The following is a 15,589-nucleotide window of genomic DNA, read 5'->3' as shown; positions in this document are numbered from 1 at the left end:
AGGAATCCTGTAGAAGAGAAGGGTGAAAGGTTATGGAATGTGGGAATGATCTGGGAGGAGTAGAGGAAGGGGAAACATTATTCAGAATATATTGTATGAGAAAATGTATTTTCAGTTAACACACACACACAAACACACACACACACACACACAAACACACACACACACACACACACACACACACACACACACACATGGATAGGTTCACTATGGAATTCTACTATTAAAATGTTTCAGTTTTAAGGCTCAAGTCTCTGTCATAATGAAATATCCTAAGTTTTAAGTCCATAGTGGTGATATTAATGCCAGGAAAAGACATCATGACAAGGATCTAGACTCTAGGGACATGTAGCAAAATAGAAATCACGTCTTATAGGTTACCCAGGAAGATCTTGCATTTTGAAGGAGTGTGTGATCTTAAGGATGTGAGAGTAGTGGGGAGAAGGAACCCCCTTGGTTATATACTACATCTATCAAATAGGGGGTGTGACCTGTCTGAAGAATCTGCTCTCATACCTATGAATGAGTATGATCTGAAGAGTGTCTGGCCTTTGATCCACAATCATATCTTAGAGAATTTACACCAGTGCATTCAAACTACTCTAAGAACGAACTGCAATAAAGCTCCTTCTATGAAGTTCCTACTATCCTGATACCACAGAAATAAAAACAAACATAACAAGGAAAACTAGACAATTTCTTTTATGAACATTCATGAAAAGTCTTCAAGAAAAATCTCAGAAATCTGATGTTCGGTGTGGAAAATCTGTAGCTATAATTATAAGATTTTTCACAGAACTTCAGAATGTTCTGTAACTCTATATAAACAGGTAATCTTTGTGTAAGTTATTACTTTGTAGATTTTGCTATGGAATTCTTCATAGAAAGTACATGTACCTAACAATTTTACCTTATCTTTCTATAGACTCACATCTATCTGTTACACCTAGTATGTATATTCTTGTGATAAAAATAGACTAGTAATGGATAGGAGAATGATTTGATCAACTAACAATTAACTTGTATAACTTACTTATCCTAAATAGTCTTCAATAGCACTATCAAAGTGTTGGAAGTAAACCTTGTATTATAATTGAGTTGTATGCGTACAATTCCACAGATTAGAGTACAAGTATACATAATGCATATGAAGAATAATGTTAAATTTGAATTCTATACCAATATATCTAAAATTAAATTTATGTTGCATCTATACACAAAATTCTATGCCAGTGAATTAAAAATAACCTTGTGAATAACAATTAAAGCATTAAGTTGAGAAGTAGATTTACTAATATATTTTTGTCCTATCATCCCTATATATTTCTATATTAGCTGTTCTTTCTTTTCAACCCCTAGCTCTAAACCTACGAATGAAAGATAAAGGAAAGGAGAGACATCCTTGAGTCCACACTTATTTTTTCTCTAAATAAGATCAATGATAGTTACAACCAACTCCCAATGAGAGAAAACATCTATAACCCAGGAAAACAACCAAAATCCTACCCAACCCCGCATAAGGGAAATGGGGCATCATTTTTGTAAGGTTTCTTCCAGTAAATTTGGGACAAATAATACCTGAGTAGGGGTCCAAATAAAATTGGGGAAATGATTAAACAAGCTAGGAATAGTATTTGTGGTCCAGTTTATAAATATTGAGAAATTCCAGGCTTAATTAAAATCCTGTGTGGAACAGTCTGAAATGCTGTACCAATTGGAATTGGAAGCTTTCTTCAAAGCTGCCCTGTGAGCTGTCCTGTCCTGATGAGGAACAGCAACTGAAGCACTAGGTGCTGGAAAATTAAGGATGCAATATGTCAGTGCCCAGCATTATATAGTCCTAAAATTATAATTATAGAAGGTGTGCATGATGCACAGAACAATTAAGGCTGGTTTTCTGCTCTTTGTATGAGCAGAAGAAAGACATCTGTAAATCTTCATTCATGCCATGCAAACAATGGCATCTAATAATAATTCACAAAAATTCTGTAGGCAAAAAGAATCAATCATTGCCTATGCATAGACATTCATGTTTTCAAAAACCACAGAGACATACAGAATATGGCATTTAAAGATGTTTTTATTATTTTAAAGATTCATTGACAATGAGACAGTTTAACTCCTAGCAACACCCAGCCTACCTCAGAGAAAAAGATGAGCATCAAAGAACCTCCTTATGGAGTTGGCTTCAAATGTGACAAACAAGCCATGGGGAAAAAATGCCGTTGCTGCTACCACAAACAGAATTCTGATTAAAAATGGGCAAGCAGAGATGCAGGCAGAGTCAGCAGTCAAACTATGCCAAGACAGGGTAAGCAAGCCCTCAATAGTTCCAGCCTCACAAATATGTCAGGCCAGAAGGCTGAAGATGATGCTCCAACATTATAGAGAGTTTTGAGTGACTGTTCAAGCAGCAAACTGTTTCTGTCATCTTATTTGGGAAGCTGCTAACCTGCACTCACTGTATACTCAAGTAAATTGATAAATAAGTAAAAACATTTTCACTTTGAGACAGTTACTAACATGGTTTTATTTTCTTGAAAGAAAAACTATGTTTCTGGAGCTTTCCACTTATACAGACATGTTGAACATTGCAATGTATTTGTATATTTGTTATGGTGGTTGATTCCTACTTGTTATAGGCTCGGAAAATCTGATACCACTTGAGCTAACAGATGTTGGTTTTCATACAACCTACCTACCTGTTACACTGAGTATTTTTCAGGATAATCTGTTCTGCCAGTAACAACTCTTTATTGTCTTCCCAGAATTTGCTCCACCAACTTCCCCCAAGTAAATTCTAAGAGATGATTAAATGTTAACCATTTTTTCATCTCTCATCGTCATTTACCATAAACTGTTTTCCCCACTAGTCAACACAAATAAAAATTATTCTTATACTAAAAAAAGAAAGAAAATACATATAGCACAGAAAGCACCTCTATTTTGTAATACTGCAATGCCATACCTTTAGTTGCTTTCTACTGCAGCACACATTATAGAAATTCAAACTTTTCCTAGTGTTCTTCTGCATCTTTTCTCAGTTTAGAATTATCCAGACTCTTTATGTGTTTATTTTTCTATAGCACAAATAAGTGTTCTCTTATATTATTTCATACCCAAAATAGCTTGGAAAGGTACTCAATAAATTCTCAATAGCAACTTACTAGGTTATTTTTAATATACAAAAAACAAATGAAAATCTGAATCTTTGCCAAGAAATAAGTTTATAAAATTATTAATATAAAACATATAGTCAATGAATTAAGGGAATTGGCCTGTGTTTTTATAATGCAAAGCACTAACCTATTTATTGAAGAGATTTTATTGTTATGAAATAGCAGTTTTGTTTATAAATACAATTTATACAATCCACCTATAATTATTTATTTGTAAATGTTATTTGAGGATTTTCCTTGGGAGAGAAAGTGTATTATTGTTACTCCATGATTTTTATCAGAGTGTGAGAAAAACAAAGGAAACAAACAGCAACAAGATACATTGCACAATATTTGTCTGTACTTCCTTTAGGAATTTATATTTTCTCTTATACTAGAGAACTCATTCTTGATATGAAGATTATTGCTTTATTATAAAAGAAACATTTAATGATATTCACTACTTGGTAATACAAAAAATCTATTTAAACCATTTACAAAACTTGAAGAATAAATAACTGTGGTTTTAATCACATTTTTAAAAAGAACACGCAGCATATTAATATGTGCATTGTTTGAAATACATATCCCTCAAAAAGACATTAATTTATTCATCATAGAGCTTGGAAGCTAATAGGTTTTGTTCAATTTTTATTCAGCTATACAATTTTAAGTATTAAACAGAAGAGGCATGCTCTGAGAGGAGAGATAGGTGAGCAAAGTAAGACACAGACTACACAGACTAAAATAGTTTCATAAGCATACAACTCTGTCTAAAGGTCAAGACACATACCTAAGTCAGTTGAAAAAATTCAGAACTGAAGTAGCAAAATCTCATTTTTCCATGTTTTAAGGAAAATGCACTTTCTACTTCTTTAGATTCTCATAGAAAAAGGTGAACATGTTTCATTAGAATAGACAGTTAAAATGCTCTATTTCTTTGACCTTTAAAATATTTTCAACTGTGAACAGCTGGTCATTCTGCCCCTTTCCCAGAGGCTGCTTAGACTGTAAACAGGAGGCAAAGTAGAATTGCAGCCAATCTAATTATGGAATATTGAAAAGGTCAAAGCATTGCCCTGGGCTACAAAATAGTAAGATCTTCATTTAAAAGAATGCCAAATGTCTTAGCTACTAAATGAAATAGCAGCAATTTATAGTTCTTGTAGAATTAGTAGTGGGATGCTGTTTCCCATACATACATTTCAGATCTCCAAAAAAAGTTAAAATATTTCTTAGAATTGTCTAGAAAAGCAGTATAATGTGGACTGTGGAAGTATATTCTTGTAGTTTAGGACAATGTATCTGAAGCATACTATAGTATATTAGTGGGGTTTTAATTAGACTTATGGAAACAGTGAGTAACAAAAAAGAATACATTTAGAAAGAAGTTAGACCTTAGATATTGGTAGTGGTGGAAATTTCTGTGGAAAGGTTTTGTCTCTCTTTTGTGGCATATGTAACCTCACTTAATTGTCAAGACCAATATTTGGGATTAAAATTTGAATGTGTCACAAAGAATCCAGGAAAAACAATAGAACCTATGACAATATATGGAACTGACAATGACAAAGGAAAATTGACCTCTTCAATCACCTTGTATGAACAATACGCTTAAGCTACAGAAGAATTTGGTGCTCTACATGTGGAAATGCATATATGTCAGGTTAGAAACTCAAAAATGGTGAAAGTGGGGATCATATGGCCATGGTAAAGTTGTGAGATTAATTCTTATCCCAAAATAGTGTCCATCACATGCACAAACATCTCTAAGACCCACCATCTTATAACAACAATCACAACATAATGGTTAACATTTCACTTCTTCTTTCCACATTTAGTGGAAAGTTCAAACATACAAGTTTAAATTCTTAATTTAATTGCACATTGACTTTATATCCTAATCGTAGACCCCTCCTTCCTCTCTTTCCAGTTTCTTCCTCCCACCCTTCTTCTCCTTCCCATTACCTTCTTCTCAGAAAAGGAGACAGCTCCACCATCTCACCCCAGCCCATCAAGTCACATCAGGACTGAGCTCCTCCTCATCCACTGAGGCCAGGCAAGGCAGACCCATCAGTAAGAAGTGAGAGAAAGCAGGCAACAGAGTCCATGTCATAGATAGCCCCACTCAACTTACTAGTGGACCCACATGAAGACCAAGCTGCTCATTGGTTGGTGTTTTCATCTCTGAATGCCCCCATGGGTCTAGGTCAATTGACTTTGTTGGTCTTTTTGTGGTGTTTTTGTACCCTCCGGAACAAGACATTTAGTGCATAGTCCTCTTATATAAACCTTAGTTCAGAAATACAAGTTTTGAAATTTACTACAACCCACTGTACTTAGATGGAAACATTTTAAGTGAATTTGAGGAGGACTATAAAAATTTTATGTACTATATTATATAATATGTGAAATTTAGAACATCATATGTATGCCTCTGGCATTACTTAAATTCTCCTTTCTCATTTGTAGGACAAATAAGAACTAGATGTTTTACTTAGAAGGGATACTTGAAGAAGTATTCTTCTAAAAAGTTAAGCAACTGGGTTTAAACAAAATAATGTGTTTGCCAGTGTTCAAAATAGTAAAAAGGTAAAGACAGGTTATGTCTACTAATTTTTGCTATTGCATCCTGCGAGAATCCCCATGGTGAAGTCTGCACTGATAGATAACCAGTGGGTTTGCATGTAATGAGAAATGCGCTCACTAGAGTCAACAGGAGTATTTGGAGCAGATTCCTTCAGGGGGACGTTGGCCTTATACTATTGGAAATCCTTAGCAACTAACCAACCTGTCATTTTGAAAAGATTTTTTTCTTAATTTGCAATTGGACCTTAAATAGCTAAAAAATCTTTTTATAATGTCCTAATTTCATCAAATTGTTCACAATCTAGGCCTAGTTTAGGAAATTTTAGTTTTTCATTCTTGACTCAGTTATCTTATTATACAAATACTATTTGTGGCCACAATTTAATATGTAGACTGCACTTCTAATAGTATCATTAACTTCTCAAAAAAGCCATGTCAACTGTTTCTAATGTAATGTATAACAAAGACAATATTTGCTCCTGTTGTAGTAAGTGCTTTTGGAAGGAGTTAAAAACGATGAACCTGGCATATATCCATACAGCTATGTTCAGGAGAATTTGAATTTTCCAGTCCTGTTCATTAAAAGAAAAATAGATAGTAACACATAGCAAAACAGTATGTGATCGATTCATCAAAATTAATTACACTAGACTAAACTAGAGTGACTTAGGGAATATAGAATATGTTTTCTTTGATTAAAATCTCACAAAAATTCTGACAGCTCTTATAATAACTACATTATAGACATAACGATAATTCTTCAGTAATCCCTATTGTATTAGTTCTTCAATCTCAAACTCTTCCATTTTTGAGGGACAGTACCCCTTCTGTATAAAAATTAATCATCATTGCTTATCACATATCATATTTGCTATAAATGTCTGACTCAGCTTAATTATTATGTTACAGAACTGTTCTTAAAGCTCATTATCATATGACTAGTATCAAGATGCAAAAACTCAGCCTTTCTCACATAATTATTGTACAAAATAAATGAAATGACTATCTTGACACAATCCATAGAACTGATTACAGATTAAGGATATAGATATGCACTCTCTAAAAATGTAGTAATATCTCCAAATATGTTTCACTATAAGAGCTAATGAAATGTTGTGGATGCATTTGAATGGTGGAGAAATTGACAAACATGCATAATACTATGTTTTTTCAGATGCAGTGAAACAAAATATTTAATGAATAGATCCTACCCAAGATATAGGCAACAGAGTATTAATGTATATAAGGAGTGTGTACGAGCCAATTCTAAATTGTTACAATTGAATATGTGAGAGTAGAGCATTTGTAATATTTCAGTTATCAAGACATATGTCAAGAACTGTTGTCTGTCTCTCTTCCAACTGAAAGAGTCTGCAATAATTATAAGAATTTGGGTTTTTTAAAGAATTTTAAATTTTAAACAAATCTAAAGGCATAAAAAGAAACAATAATAATGTTACTTTATTGTGATAATACCCAAGGAAACATGTATATATATATATATATATATATATATATATATATATATATATATATATATATATATATATTTATATAATATATGTATATATGATATGCTGGAAAAACACTATAAAATAACAATATACATGAAGTAAAGATAAAAAAAACTAAAAGAGATCAATAGAGCTATGTATAAACTAAAAGAAAATATTAGCAAAGGTATATGAATATGCATAATAGAAGTTATAGAACTAGAGAGTAGAATGAATAGAAATACCAAATATAGGGTTTTAACTACATATTTAAGCAAGCAAAACTCAAACCACCAAATTTAATTAAATGCATCAATTTTCAAATATAAAATTTTAATTTACCTAAAGAGGGCAAAGCCAAAGAGACTTACATGAAACAAAGGTAAAACAAGAACCTTAAGCTACAAAGGTAAGTATGGGTTATTATGCATAAGAAACCCTCGATGAAATTCATCAGAAAATTTAACAGAATAAATCTTCAAGGCTTTTACAAAAGGCCTTTTATTGGAAAAAGAATTCTCATCAGATGAATTTTCTGACCAATTTTACTTTAAATAAATTAGAAATTTATGAAATTCTACAGACCGCAATTACCTACATTGAGATAAACCTTCATAGGAATTCTTGGATTTATACTGTAATCAAGATAATTTTTAGTACGCATGCTCCAAAACATACCTCTTTTGATTCTAGATTCTATCTGGTTGACCATAATCAAAATTAACCATCACAGATGGCAAATAAAAATTTTAAGAGATAAAGGAACTAATGCATCAATAAAACTGTATACTCATTAAGAAAATGTGATATAGATGTATACCCTATGAGCATATACAGGGGGAGGAAATCCTCCTCAGTCACAGTCATAGGGGAGGGGAGTAAGGGGAAAATGGGAGGGAGGGAGGGATGGGAGGATACAAAGGATGGGATAACAATTAATAAAAAATTTTTAAAAAGATGATTACAAAATTAAAAAAGAAAGTTGAACACTCCATAGGAATCCATAACAAAAGTTCTTCAGCTTGGTATATAACTACATGCACACGTCCGCTTTCCATGATGGAGTCTTGTATGAGTTTTGCTTGGACAGGCCTTGTGCATGCTTTTATAACCACTGTGATTTCATATGTGCAACTCACTGCTCTGTCTGGACAACATGTTTCCCTTGTAGTCAGTTACAATTTATGAGTCTAACAATCTTTATTACCCCACTTCCATGATGATTGCTGAATGTTACAGAGGAGGGATTGTAAGATAAATGTCCCTTTAAGGACTGGATGAGCATTCTGCCAAGTCTTATGCTCTGTACCTTGACCAATTATGGTTCTCTGTAAGAATCACCATCTATTGCCTCAATAAGCTTCTCTAAGAAAGGATAAGAAATCCAGTAATCTGTGGGTATAAAAATAAAAGGTGATATAGAGATATACTATTTATAAACATATGTACACAGAAACAAGATTTTCAAAAAGTAGGGTACAAATGTCAGAAGAATTACAATGATTTTAAAAAGATGTTTTTTGATAATATGTTCTGGTTTTAATATCTGATTTTATATAATGGATCACAAAATCCATTGTTCCCATATAATGTCCTAATGGGCACAAAATCAAGAAAGAAATTGAGGACATTAAAAATCTTTTAATTAATTTTCTACATTATCATAAAAAGTAATGAGATTCTCTCTGCACATGCCCACACACACACACACATGCACATCCACACAGTAACTTTTATGCATGATTCCCTTCCAGTAAAACCAGAATAATAGAATAAATGAAATGAAGAAAAGCAAGGTATTTTAATATACTGTCATAGGATTTTAAAAAAAGAAATGAAGAGAAACCAGAAAGCTTATACTTGTGACAGTGTTAAAAGAACAATATTTAGATTATTGAGGATTAAGGGAAATGGGAAAATGCCTCAAAGGTAGAAATGTTAAACTTCTCAAATCTAGAGAAAAATATAAATATCCAGGCATAGAAAGATTATGTCACAAATCATATTGAGCTCAGACAAGACCCTTTAAAAATCAATATTTCAAAGGTGCACCTAAGAAAAATCTTGGTTAACTGAGAGAAATAAGTTGCTCATAAATGTCTCTCATTTATTATGACAAAAGAATTCTCAGAAGCAACATTACCTGGCTACAATAGAGTACTGGGCTCCTAGGTTCAAACCTTCAGATGGGAATACATATCCTACAGGAATCAGAAAGCAAAACAGGATCACGGCCAAGATAAGCAGTTGGGAAGCTAGAGAAGGGAATATCAGGGTACAGGTAACATGTACAGGGCAATGGAAAGAGGTGAAGATTATAGAAGGAGTAGAAGTAAGAATAGAATAAGGTAGAAGAAGGCGCTCTCTTACCCCTCTTACCTTTCCTCTCTCTGCTCTTCCTCTCTACACTCTCTCTTTACTTTCTCTCTCTCTCTCTCTCTTCCTCTCCCCCTCTCCTCCTCTTCCTCTCTCTCTCTCTCTCTCTCTCTGGGGTACCCCTCCCCTTTTCATCTCCCCCCCATGTTCATTTAATAAACTCCTCTTCAACATAAAAAAAAGGTAAAGGAGAATAGCATGACACAATTGATCTGATAGGAGAAAATAGAAATGGGATACCTTAGGGAAATGGGTGTGAGACAGATGCAGTAGAAGGAGGGAGGTAAAATGTATGGCTTAAATATGCCATTAGCTGTTTCCTTTTCAAACATCCCATAATTCAATTAGTTCAATGTATAAATATGCATGTACCATTTTGTTTGGGTGGTTTGGTTTTTGTTTTAGAGGTAGGGTTTCACTGTGAAGCCCTGGTTGTCTTGGTACTCACTTTGTAGACCAGGCTAGCCTCACAAAGATACACCTGCTTCTACTTCCCGAGTATTGAGATTAAAGGAGTGCACCACCAATATCTGGCTTACATGTATACTTTTGATTTTACTTTTATTTTATTTCTTACCATATACTTAATTAATTAGTTAATTTATTTGCTTTACATCTCAATCATAGCTTGCTCCCTCCTCTGCTTCCAGTCCCACCCTCCCTTTTCCCCCTATGTCCCCTATTCCACAGAAAGGAGAGTTCCCTACCAACCCACTGTAGCACATCAAGTAACATCAAGACTGACCTCATCCTCTTCCACTATGGCCTGGAGAAGCTGTACCCCCAGGGAGAAGTGCTAAAAATGCAGATGCCAGAGTCCATGTTAGAGACATCCCTTGTTTCCCTTATTAGGGTACACACATGAAGACCAAGCTTCCCATTGGCCACAGCTGTGTAGAGGATCTAGGTCAAGTTCTTGGTTGGTGTTCAGTCTCAGAAAGGCCCTGGCCCCACCATTCCCTGGTTAGTTGGCTCTGTTGGTCTTCTTGTGACATGCTTGTCTCCTCTGGTTTCTTCTATTCTTCTCTCTTCCACAAGGATCCCCAAGCCTTGCTAATGTTTGGCTCCCAGTCTCTGCATCTGTTTCAGTCTGCTGGGTGTAGCCTCTCAAGGATAGCCATGCTAGGTTCCTTCTGCAAGCATAGCTGAGTATCTTTAATAGTGTCAAGGTTTGCCTCTTTCCCATATGATTAGTCTCAAGTTTATCCAGGCATTAGTTGAACATTCCCTCAATTTCTGTTCTATCGTTATTCCTGCACATCTTCTAGACAGGGTAAATTTTGGGTGGAGGCTTTTGTGGGTGAAATCCTGTCTGGCTGAGAGGTAACCCATGAATTTCAGAAACAGGCCCCATGGCCCCTGAGCTGGAACTGCCCTTAATGCCCCCTCTCTAAGAACTAGCTTTCATGGTACCAGAATGTGCCGTGTAAGCTTCTGTAGAAGAGATACAAACAAGAGTGTCATCCAGTTATGAAACTTATGAACCTCATCAATGGCCATCATGGCATGATAATTCTATATACCTTGATGGTAACAAACTGCTCTCTTATGACTCAACTAGAAACCCAGATTACTATTCAGTACTATTGAAATAATAGTTATTGGAGTAGACTCTACAACCACTAGTTTATTAAACCAGCAAACACCTAATAACAATCTATAAAAATATCTGTTATTATACTCTTTACCAAGAAAACTTTTCTGTGTAGACAATACCATTACAGAAAATCACAAATAATCAATACAAAGAGTTATGGAGCTCTCTTTCAGTGGATAAATCTACAAAACATTCCGACACTTAAAGTCCAGGGACTATTATGGAAGAGGGAACATAAAGATTGTTAGAAACAGTTGATCTGTGACTTTACTGTGAGATTGTATCTCCTGGCAACATCAGGAGGTCATCAGCTTGACTTCCTAAATGTGAGCTGACCAAGGAGGATATGTCACATGAAATTAAAATACAATCTTCAAATAATGAAAGGGAAGTCAGGAGATTCACAGAAAAATAAAAACAGATAGTATATGATTTTTCAAAACATTATATGGAAAGTGAATTATTCATATATTAACTATGTATATTAAAAAGTATATGGCAAAATAAAGTCATTAATATACAAAGATGCAATATAGATAATATATAAAATGGGACATTAAGAATTTTAGATGTGGAGAGGCGTGAAGAGCAATCATTTGTTCTGTCATACTTTTAAAAGTTTATTTTATTATACTTGCCATTCTGTTTTAAACTAGCTGTTTTAGTCAAATCTGTGTTTCTACGCATGATGGTAGCTATAAAAAATTCTGCTTATATAAAACAGAAATAATAAACACAGAATTAAAACATGATGGTAGAGAAAAATCGCTTAGCCACAAAGGAAGTCTTTAGGAGATGTGAAAAGACAGAAAAGCCAATAAAGTTATAAAATAGCATAAAATGATTATAGAAAGACATTACCTATTCATAATTACCTTAAATGTTAATGGACTTATCATTTGAATAATATTCCTAAATGGATAAAGTTCAAAATCTAAGCATTTGTCCCTTACAAGATATTCACTTCCTTTAAAAGGACATACATGGATGTTAAGTAAAAATGTCTTTTCACAAGACATTACTAAGTACTCAGTAAATGAATCAGTACAGGAATTCTAATATCATCACTTATAAACAGGAATATTTAGTGTCTTCCTACAAAAATATATTCTCAAAAAAATATACCAATTTAGAGTACTACTATATGTTTTTGTGATGACTTCCATATATTGTATCAGTGTGTAGAATCCTATTACTGATGATTTTTAACATTTATTTTTGTTTTTTCTTTTTATTTAAAAAATTACACAGTATGTTTTGTTCATATTTCCCCCTCCCAAACACAACCTGGAAAATAAAAGCGTTTATTTTATATTATATCTTATAGTCAAGTATGAAGGGAAGATAGGGCAGAAACTCAAGGTAGGAACCTAGAGACAGGAACTGAAACAGGATGGGGACGAGTGCTACTTATTGACTTGTTCCTGGTGTCATATTTAGCCTATCTTGAAGTACCACAAGGCCAAGAGAGGCACTACCCATGATGTGGTGGGCTCTCCCACATCAATCATCAATCAAATAGATGTTCCACAGGCTGGCCCAAACATAATCAGGTAGTCACATTTTATTCAATTAAGGTTTCCTCTTCCTAGGTGTTTGTATGTGTCTAGGGGTGTGTATGTCAAGTGTACAAAGCCATGTCATTGTGCATAGGCAAGGATTACTACAGGATGACAAGGCCAAGAGCAAGACAGGTATCCTGATCCTGAAGTACCCCATCGAGCACTTCATTATCAGTAACTGGGAACACATGAAATGTGCTAATTTCCATTAATGATGCTAGCCTGTGAGACACGATTACCACCTGCTCTTTGGAAGCACCCATGGTGCTTATTGAGTCCCACTGCACCCTAAAGACACCCATGAAAATATTTCCTAGATCATGTTTGAGAATATAATCTTTGCAAGATTTATATAGCTGTCAAGGCCCATACAGTCTCTCTAAGCCTCTGGGCATACTACTGGCATCATGATGGACTCCTATAATGGGATCATGGTACACTGTACTCATCTTTAATGGCTTCACTCATCTTTCTGTCATTCTGAATCTGGACCTGACTGGCCAGAACTGGACAGACTATCTCACACAGGTCTTAACTGAGCATCAGAACATGGCTACAGTTTCACCTTTATGACCCAGTGAGAAATTGTCTATGACATCATGGAAAAGTCATGCTACATTTTTCTCTATCAAGAGATGGCTAGGAGTGCATTGCACTCCTCTCTAGAGAAAGCTTATGAGCTCCCTGACTGCAGGGTAATAATCATCAACAATGAGGAGTGTTTTTTCCTGCCACTGGTCTCCTACCTTGCGCACTATGGAATTCTGCAGCATCCAGGAAACTGTCTTCTAATTTCATCACAAAGTTTGATGTCACATCCGCAAGGAACTCTATGTCAATATTGTGCTGCCTAGTGGCACCACTATCTACCCTGACATCACCAACAGGATTTAAAAAAAACACTACTGTCCTGGCATCCAAGAAAAATGAAGACAAAGAGCACTAGTCTCCTGAACACAAATATTCTGTGTGAACTGTAACCCCATTCTGTCCTCACAGTCCACTTTCTGGTCAACATGGATGAGCAATCAGGACTAAAATTATACATCCTTCATTGATTACTACAAATGATATCTGGGCTGTTACTACAAGGTACATTACATTCTTTCATGACAAAACTTGCCCAGAAAAATAAGACAGTGTTGGAATGGCTCTTTAATGTTTTTAAAAGGTGTGGTTTTTGGATTTGTGTTTTTGATTCTGGATTTTAAAAAATGAACAAACATCTGCAAAGTTCTACAATGTAGTGGAGGACATTGACAGTATATTATTCCTTTTTATTTAAAATATAGTTGTCCCATGTATCCATGAGCTATATATATAATGTTTGAGGAAGTCACCCACCCTCTCTGCATGGTGCTTCCATAAGGAGAGATCAGGTTCAGTTCACACTGAGTCAACAGAAGGAGGTGACAGTATTGGTTTTATGTTAACCATATGCTATATTAAAAATACTTAACAATGCTCTTTTACATTTACCTTGGTGTTTGAATGGTTGGTAATAGGGTCCTTCTTTTTGTGTCCCAAACCAACTATATATATATGTGAAGACTTTTCATCTCTCTGTTAGTGACTAATGGGTGGAGGCTTTAGTATCCAAGTGTTTGCTGTAATTTGACTTAGATCAGTTCAATAAAACTTCACACCTTAAAAATAGACAAAATAAAGAAAGCTTACTCATTTTCCTTAATTTATACTCACCCAGGCCATGATTATTATTTATAAAAATAAATTAATTGATCTTATAAAATTAAATGTATTTTGTGATTCATAAAGTGTACTGTCTGGTTTTATGTCAACTTGACACACACTGGAATCATCAAAATAGAAGGCAGCTTTAATTAAGAAAAGGCCTCCATAAACCAGGCTGTAAGGAAGCCTTTGGGACATTTTCTTAGTGCCTGATTTAGGAAGCCCAAGACCATTGCTGATGGTGCCACCCTGGACTGGTGGTCTTAGGTTTGGTTTAATGAGAAAGCGGGCAGAGTAAGCCATAACGAGCATGCCTGTAATTAGCAAGCCTCCATTGCCTCCACAGTAGCTCCTGCCTCCAGGTTCCTGCCCTGTTTGAATTCCTGTCCTGACTTTCTCCAAAGTGGAAATGTAAGCTAAATAAACCCTTTCCTCCCTAACTTGGTTTTGATCATGGAGTTTCATCACATCAATAGAAGCCCTAACTAAGAGACAAGGGTTTAAAGAGAAGAAAACAAGTTTTTTTTCTTAGTATTTCCAACACTTAGTAATATAAACTCTGTAATATCCCAAAAGTATTGACAGAGATACACAAATCTAAGCAGAGTGCAATTAATTAGACTACTTTGTTACACACTAAAAATGTCAAGTGGATTGTTTGGCAGAATCGGCTGTGGGTTACTTGGACAACTGAATATATCTAAATTGTGATAGTAGGCCTGCATGTGTACAGAAGCACAGATTAATATGTATAAAAAACTCCCACATGGGACATAGGATGACTGAAAATAAAAAACATGGATTTCTCAGTTACCTATTTTTCTTCTATACCTGTTTACTCATATTTTACATGGTGTAAATTTTTACATTGCTGACCATTCAGTAATGGTAAGTTGTAAAGCAATTCTTTTAGTTATGTTTCAAAATTACTTGATGTCCTAATTAAAATATCTTGAACCCACATGATGATGAAGAAGAAGAAGAAGAAGAAGAAGAAGAAGAAGAAGAAGAAGAAGAAGAAGAAGAAGAAGAAGAAGAAGAAAAAGATTCATGCAATTTGTCTATGACCTCAATGCTTTCTGTAGCATGATAATGTGTTCTCCAAATAAATAAACATTTTTA

The sequence above is a fragment of the Acomys russatus genome, chromosome X (genome assembly GCF_903995435.1).
Source record: "Acomys russatus chromosome X, mAcoRus1.1, whole genome shotgun sequence".
Lineage (NCBI taxonomy): Eukaryota > Metazoa > Chordata > Mammalia > Rodentia > Muridae > Acomys > Acomys russatus.
This window is presented reverse-complemented; position numbering follows the sequence as displayed.